This window comes from Chiloscyllium plagiosum, chromosome 37 (assembly GCF_004010195.1).
Source record: "Chiloscyllium plagiosum isolate BGI_BamShark_2017 chromosome 37, ASM401019v2, whole genome shotgun sequence".
Taxonomy (NCBI): domain Eukaryota; kingdom Metazoa; phylum Chordata; class Chondrichthyes; order Orectolobiformes; family Hemiscylliidae; genus Chiloscyllium; species Chiloscyllium plagiosum.
The window spans coordinates 29327966-29336232 of NC_057746.1; positions in this window are offsets into that span (position 1 = coordinate 29327966).

Below are 8267 nucleotides of genomic sequence, written 5' to 3' on the forward strand. Positions count from 1 at the left end.
CTCATTTCCTGATGAAGAGCTTATGCTCAAAATGTATGTTGCCTGACTGGCTGTGCTTTTCGAACACCACACTTTTTGACTCTGAACTCCATCATCTGCAGTCCTCACTTTCTGCTTTAAACCATCTTTGCAGAAACTCTCCACCATCATGTCTCTCCCAGACACCATTTCCCTCCACACCTTCCGAGCACATGCCTCATCAGTTGTCTCACCTTCACTGTTATCTCTCTCTGCTCCTCAACTGCTTTTCCTCCTCATGCCATCAACTTGCATCCTCCTCTTCTCTTCCATGTCTTCTATCCAAATATATATCTGTTGTCAGAGCTCTGATTGTCCTACTCATCACACTCACCAGTTCTCCAAACATAGTGGGTTCTCTCCATCATTACCTCTTAGTCCAGCATTTCTTCATATCGTCTGTTATCTTTATGATCATTTACATGCTATTTCATATTACCACAATGATTGCATCTCCCCCAGCCTCACATGATGGCTTTCCCCTCCTTCCCACACTGTTTTTGGTGATTCATTATAGTGATCAGCCGAGATAACTCCTCCGCAGCATTTAAGAACTGTTGTGGCAGCAAATTTCAAATATCACACAAAACATAAAGAGGCAATTTCAAATATAATTGATAAAATAAATGACAGCATGAGTATAAATAACTATGTTACGTAAATTACTCCATCTCCAGCGTATCTGACATTGGATCTGAACACAGCAAACCCTTGGCTCATCCTGTCTGAGGGCCGGACCAGTGTAAGATTCAGAAACAAACTAACATCCCGGAGAGATTTGTCAACTGGCTCTTTGTCCTGGGATCAGAAAGATTGATATCAGAGAGACATTACTGGCAGGTGGAGGGAGAAAACAAGACAGAATCGATACTGGAAGTGGTCTAAGGGTCTTTGGAGAGGACAAAAGGAAGTTAGTTTCAATGCTGACACTGGCTATTGAATTATGCAGCTTTTTCCTGGAAAAGGTTATTTTGCCAACACCACCATCTTCTCGACCCCTCTCATCCCGAAAGCTAAATGCCAAAATATTTGCGTTTTCCTGGATTGTGAGAATGGACAGGTGTCATTTTACAATGCAGGCAACATGTCCCATTTCCACATTTTCACCTAAGCTTTCAATGAGAGGATCTTTTCCTTCTTCAATTTGGGATCTAACGAATGTGGAAAGAACTCAGCACCACTGACAATCTGTGATATTCAAGATCGTTCACAGGTCCTGCATGTAATTCCACACCATCTTAATTTTCCCTGCCAGCTATAAATTGATGGAGATTTGTCTTCATCAGCATGAAGTAAATATTTTATCTTTTTTGTAATAAAGAAACACTGATTGACAACACACAGATCAATGCTGTTGGAAGAGTAAAACACAAACTGCGATAGAATAAAAACCAAAAGAACTGTGGATACAACATACTGATCAATGCTGTTGGAAGAGTAAAGTACGAACTGTGATAGAATAAAAACCAAAAGAACTGCGGATGCTGTAAATCAGACTCAAAAATAGAAGTTGCTGGAAAAGCTCAGCAGGTCTGGCAGCATTTGTGAAGATAAATCAAAATTAAAGTTTCGGGCAAGATGCTGCCAGACCTGCTGAGTTTTTCCAGCAACATCTGTGTTTATGAAACAGATGAGTTGTTTGCAAAGCCAGCTCTCAGAGGGACCTCATAAAGTAACTTGTAGGTTCCTTACTATCAGCTGCCCTTGCATTTCTGGGTATCAGAAGTCACAGATTTGGAAGGTGCTATCGATTAAGATTACCAAGGACAACCTACAGTTATATAATGCTTTCCATGGAGTTCAATTCATTCCGTACATAGAAGTCATAGAGTCAGACAAAACAGAAACAGATTCTTTGGTCTAATTTGTCCGCACCGAACACATATCACTGTCTGACCTAGTCCTACCTGCCAACATTTGGCCCTTAAAACACCTCCTATGCATACAACCATCCAGATGCTTTTAAATGTTGTAATTGTACCTGCCTCTAGAGCTTCCTCAGTCAGTTCATTCCAAAAATACACTGCCTTTTGTATGTTATGCCTCAGGCCATTTCATAATCTTTTCCCTCTCACTTGAAACCTCTGTCTTCTCATTTTGGCCTTCCCCACCCAAAGAAAAGGAGATTAGTTAATTATCTTATGCATGCCCCTTATGATTTATAAACCTCTAGTTCTCCAGCTCCAGGACGGAGAAACAAGTCACTGATTCATGGGGTCACGAGCATTTATGAATAATCCTCCCTGCCAAACTCTCTGGATTTCCTTCCTCACTGGAGATCAGGGGCTTCACTGGATTTCCCAAGAGTGAAAGGTCTTGCTTCTGGACAGCATGGTTTTGTGCAGGGGAGATCTTGCCTCACTGTCTTGATTGCGTTTTTTGAGGAGGTGACAAAGATAATTGATGAGGGAAAAGTGATTGGTGTTATCTAAATCATAGATTTCTGCAAAGCCTTTGACAAGGTCCCTCAAGAGAGATTGGTACAAAATTTGAAGTCACATGCTACCAGGGGTGAACTGGCAAGATCGACACAGAATTTGCTTAGTCACAGGAGAACAGAGGGTGGCAGTGGGTCGGAATGGAAGGTTGTGACAAGTGTTTCCAAAGGGATCAGTGCTGGGATCTCTGCTGTTTGTGGCCTACATAAACAATTTGGGGGAAATCGTGGCTAGTATAATTAATAAATCTGCAGATGAAACAAAGATTGGTGTACATGCAGATAGTGAGGAGGATTGTCAGAAGATATGGCAGAATATAAATGAGATGGAGGCATGGAAAAAAATGGCAGATGTAGTTTAATCTGGACAAATGTGAGGTGATGTATTTTGGAAGGTCATATACAGGTAGAAACTATAGTTACAGAAACTTAGTAGGATTGAAATGCAGAGAGATTTGAGTGTGCAGGTCCACAGATCACTGAAGGTGGAAGCACACGTAGCCAAGGCAGTACATAAGGCATATCACCTGCTTTTCTTCATTGGAAGGGGCATTGACTGTAAGGATAGAAATGATATGCAGCAGCGTTATAGAACTTTAGTTATGCCACACTTGGAATATTGCAGTTCCGATCAGCAGACTACCAGAAGAATGTAGATGCTTTGGTCAGAGTGCAAAAAAGAATGTTACCAGGATGTTGACTGCTATGAGAGATTTTAGCAAAGAAGAAAGGTTGGATTGACTGTATTAGCTTTTACTGAAATGAAAAAGATTGAAGGGTGACACGAGTGAAGTTTACGAGATTGTGAATGGCATGGATAGAGCATTTTATTTCCCCAGGGTGGAGGTGCCAATTACTAGGGGACACAGGTTCAAGGTGTGGAGTGCGGTGAAATGGATGATCTGAAAGAAATGTATGAGACACGTTTTTTTCACACAGATTCTGGTCAGTGCCTGCAACGCGCTGTCAGAGGAGGTGCTGAAAACAGACACAATAGCAATATTCAACAAATACCTGGACGAATACATGAATTGGAAGGTACGAGAGGGATGCGAATCCTGCAAAGAAAGACCATTTCAGTATGGAAGAGCCAAATGTATTGGCGCAGGGCCTGTTCCTGTGCTGTATTCCTCTTTGTTCTATTACACAAAACGTCAGCCACCCCCACCTCGGGTACATAAACCATCTCCCTTTCTCCGCCTCACGATCGTGGCTGTTCCCTGATGGGACGCTTCCTGGCAGGGAGGGTAAAAAAAATACCCGTCTGCAGACCCGGGAGCTACTCATTCTGCAGGCTTTGTGGCCATCACACAGAGTTTCTGCAACCACCCGCTCCAGGCATCACTTTCCTCTGCAAATACAACAAAGGACGGTCCCGTGTGTGGCAACGTCCGCGCAAGCGCGTCTTACAATGCAGGAGATAGAAGAAGTCCATTACCCTGTAGTATTATGGGTAGCCAGCCCACCATTGGAATCCATACTGTAGTTGCGGTTACACGTTTGTTGTGACATCGGATAAATAGATGTTTCAGAATTAATGGACAGAGTCCCACACGTAGGAGCAGCTATGGTTGGGTCTCACACATAACGGCAACTATCACCGGAACAATTCCTTCAATGTTTGCTCAACGATGCCCAGAAGGTGGGATGCTTGAGGGAGTGTTTTCTGTTAAGAACTGTCAAAATCGCATTCTCGTAAGTGTACCATTTTACTTATGCCAGTACACGAGGAAAGAGCAGGGAATCCTTGGGACACAGGCCACAGCTTCTTTATTAACTCCTTAAGGGTGAAGTTGCTGCCAGCATAGTCTTTTGTTATTGCCATTCTTAAAAGCCATGAGAAGATTCCATTGAACTCATTGTCGGTCTATTTGCTGCATTCCATTTGGATTGTAGTGTTTCCAAATGATTTGTACACAGCCACAGGTATTTCAGACTCAACCACTTTGTTGTGTTTGTGGAGAAATCTGGAGGTCAGATTAGAATGGCAAGTTTCTCTTCTGAAAGGAAGAACATATTTTTACTTCTATTTTATTTACTTTTCAACTATGCAGCAAAATTGGAAAACATTACTTTGAATTAACAGAACTGTAGAAAGAAAATGGCCACTGTTTACAAAGAAACGACTCTTGCTGAATTTGCCTATAGTCCGCAAAACAAAAACACTGAATGGGCGAGAAATAAATGATGTTAATGTGTGGGAATATCGAAGCCATACAATTTCTCTCCACCTATTCATTTTTGAGAAAATTATATGCAGTGACAATGGTTGTCAATGCTTAGCTTTTTCATTGACCAGGAGGAGTGGTTTGGAGACAGATCAAATGGGAAACAGCTTTTGGATTATCGTGACCAGTTTTGCCATGCAAGAAAAAAGGGAGAATCTAACTTCTGTAGAGAAAGTATCTGGAGACAGCTCTATCTCTCTCTAACCTACATTTGAAAAGTACCAGTAAATCCAGCTTCGTTTTTAAAAATTATTTGTGCATGGAGACATCGCTGACTTGTTAGCGTGTTGCCCTTGAAGGGACTTAATAGTGATTAATACTTATGAATGGCTTGCTTGGCCATTTCAGAGGGTAATTAAGAGTTAACTACCTTAGAACTGGATGAAGGCAAGACCAGGTGAGGATGGCAGTTTCCTTACCTGAAGGATCAAATTGAGTCAGGTGGGATTTCCTGAAATTGATTTTATGGTAGGCAGTCGACGCTGAATTCCAGCTTTTATCTGCTTTTTAAAATTCAAATTCCACCACGCCCCCACCCGATTTGAACCCTGATCCACAGAACATGAGCTGAATTTCTGGATGAATAGTCTAGTGATTATGATCACTATGCCATCGCTCTCCATTCTTTATATTCGCAATTTTCATCTACCATCTTCATTATGGGGGGTGGCACTGTGGCTCAGTGGTTAGCACTGCTGCCTCACAGCACCAGGATCCCAGGTTTGATTCCAGCTTGGGTGACTGTCTATGTGGAGTTTGCACATTCTCCCTGTGTCTGCGTTGGTTTCCTCCGGGTGCTCCAGTTTCCTCCCACAATTCAAAAATATGCAGGTCAGGTGAATTGGCCATGCTAAATTTCCCATAGTGTTGGGTGCATGAGTCAGAGGAGAAATGGGTCTGGATGGTTACTCTTCGGAGGGTGGGTGTGGACTTGTTTGGCCGAAGGGCCTGTTTCTACACTGTCGGGAATCTAACCTACCCATTTCTATAAACTACCTTTTACATATCCCAACTGAAGGAACTAAAGGAAAAGTTTCCAGAGTAGCGTAAAAATCTATTTCAAATGATACAAATCTAGTCCCTTTTGTTTTCTAAATGTTGTTCCATGGCTCAAGGAAGTCCTTGACTTTTTTCATAGGGCAATAAACCAGGCTGGACATTCTGGTTTGGTACAGAGATGAAAATGATTTGGAGAGGCCTTTTGTGTATTTGTAAACAGATGAGACTTCAGGACAAAGCGGTCATGTTTTAGAAGTGACCTGTCTAATGAAAGGGGACTTATCCTGTCTCCAACTGAGTAGTTTAGTTCAGTCTAAAACTGGTGAGAAGTTCAACAGAGAGCTGTTTGGAAACTCTCTCTCTCTCTCTCTCTCAAGCATGTGTTTCATTTAAACTGGATTTGAAAGAGAGTTTGCTTGTTGGGACTGTTGTGTATATTTGGAACAGCATAATTAATTCTAGTTGGATAGGCTAACTTCTGTCGGGATTCTTTATTCTGTTCTTTGTGTTTCATTGTGTAATTTTGTGAATAATTCTTTTGTCTGTTTTAAAATCTAGTAGTCAATCTAGCTAAATTAATCGGGGTAATTTTCACTGCACACTCACGCAAACAAATTGCAAAGTTATGGTCTGAGCTGTCTGCTTAATAATGTTTTGAGTGGTCTGTCTTCGTCCATAACACAAATTAGTGACTGATTATTAAATAATTGGGCAAATTGTTTTGTGGCATTTTCAAAAATAAGCATGAAGATTCCATGATAGCATGAATATAAATAACTATGACTTTTTAAAAAAATATACTTCTGTTAACAAAAGTAATTGCTTTTATTTTGCATATTAAAACAAATACAAAACTAAACAATTCGAACCAATGTTAAAAAACAAACGAACTAATTATGTAATAAATAATAACTAATAACTAAGCTAAAAAGGAAAAAACTTAATAATTTTTATTATTATTATAATAACCATAACACAGCTCAGCGAAACAAAGCAATAGCCCATGATCATCAAATGTATAAGTTTACACATATTCATATGTTTGTCGTTCCTCCGCTCTGGATACAGATTCATTACATGGAATTGCAATGACTGTATAAAGGCTGTTATTAGTATGGCGGACAAATCTGTACCCAGATCATCCAAAAAGAACCACCACATCTTATAGAAATTTGCAGTTTTTGGTACACCATACTCATAAGAAAGCCCAAGGTGATGTGCTCCATGACCAGCTCACGCCAGCCTGCCGGTCCCAGGGGATATCTGACACCCACTCCAATAGAATGTTCTTTCTTGCACAAAAGTGAGGATAATGAAAAAGCCTTTTTGTGTGTGCATCCAATGAAAATGAATTAACAAAGCTAAGAACAAGAGGTCCATCTCCATCTCCACCTCCATCCCCATCCCCATCCCCAAGGCATTCTCTATTTCACCTGCCCCGTGCTCCAGTATGTCTGCAGTCTGTGGCAAAACCAAAGACAATGAGTATGTGTGCCTATGCTCACTTTACATTTAGGCCACATTGGAGAATCTCCCGCTTTAAATTTAGCGAGGCTGCCTGGTGCCAAATGGATCCTGTGGGGAACCTTCAATTGCAGGACATAGGTCCTGTTGCCAATCCACCTCCTTCTTGCATTTTCCCAGATATCCTCCCATTTTTCAGAAGAGATCTCAACATCTAACTCCCTCTCCCATACCTGACAGAGCTGTTCGGTTTATTCCAAGGGATCCTCTCCCAACAGATAATAAGTGTTACTAACAGATAATGTCCTCTTCTCCATGTCGGACCTATAACGATCAGTTAGAAGAATGGTCTCTTTTTGAATGAAATTTCTAATTTGAAAGCAATGAAACAGGTCCCCACTGGGCAATTCATATTTCTGAGCCACCTGGTCAAAGGACATCAATGCGTACCCTTCAAAATAATCACCCAGGCAAGACATGCCCTTTAACTTCCCATATTAAAACCCAGAGTCCAGCATCACTGGCTGAAAGCCCAGCATACCAACTATGGGTGTCAAAAATGATGTTTTGGCCATATTGCCCTCACACTGATGCATTGCCCTCCACACCTTCACAGTAATTATGACTATTGGGCTATGGCAATATTCCTTAACTGTTTTCATTTTGTCGAAGAAGAGCACGCCAGTAAGGGGGCATCTTGCCTCAGATGCTTCGATGTCCAACCAAAGTGAGTGAGGGACCCCCGTCCCAATCATTCACAAAAGATAGCAATGAGATGAATTGATAGTTTTTGATATCTGGGAGGCAAACTTCTCCCAGTCTGTGAGATAAATACAATTTAGTCAATTTGATTCGGGGCCGCCTGTGACCCCAGATTAAGGAACTGAACCAGCCATTCAGTCTTCTCAACATTTGCTTTGTTAAAAAGCAGAGGAAGCATTCACATGGGATTCAACATGTAGGGCAGAAGTTCACTTTAATGTGGGCTATCCGACCTAACTAAGCACCTCCCATCTATGAAGGTCCTGCTTGATTCTGACAAATAAATGGGCAAAATTTAAATGGCCAATCAAAAATGGGAGTAATGAATATACCAAAGTAGAGAAGGCCCTCCTGCAACC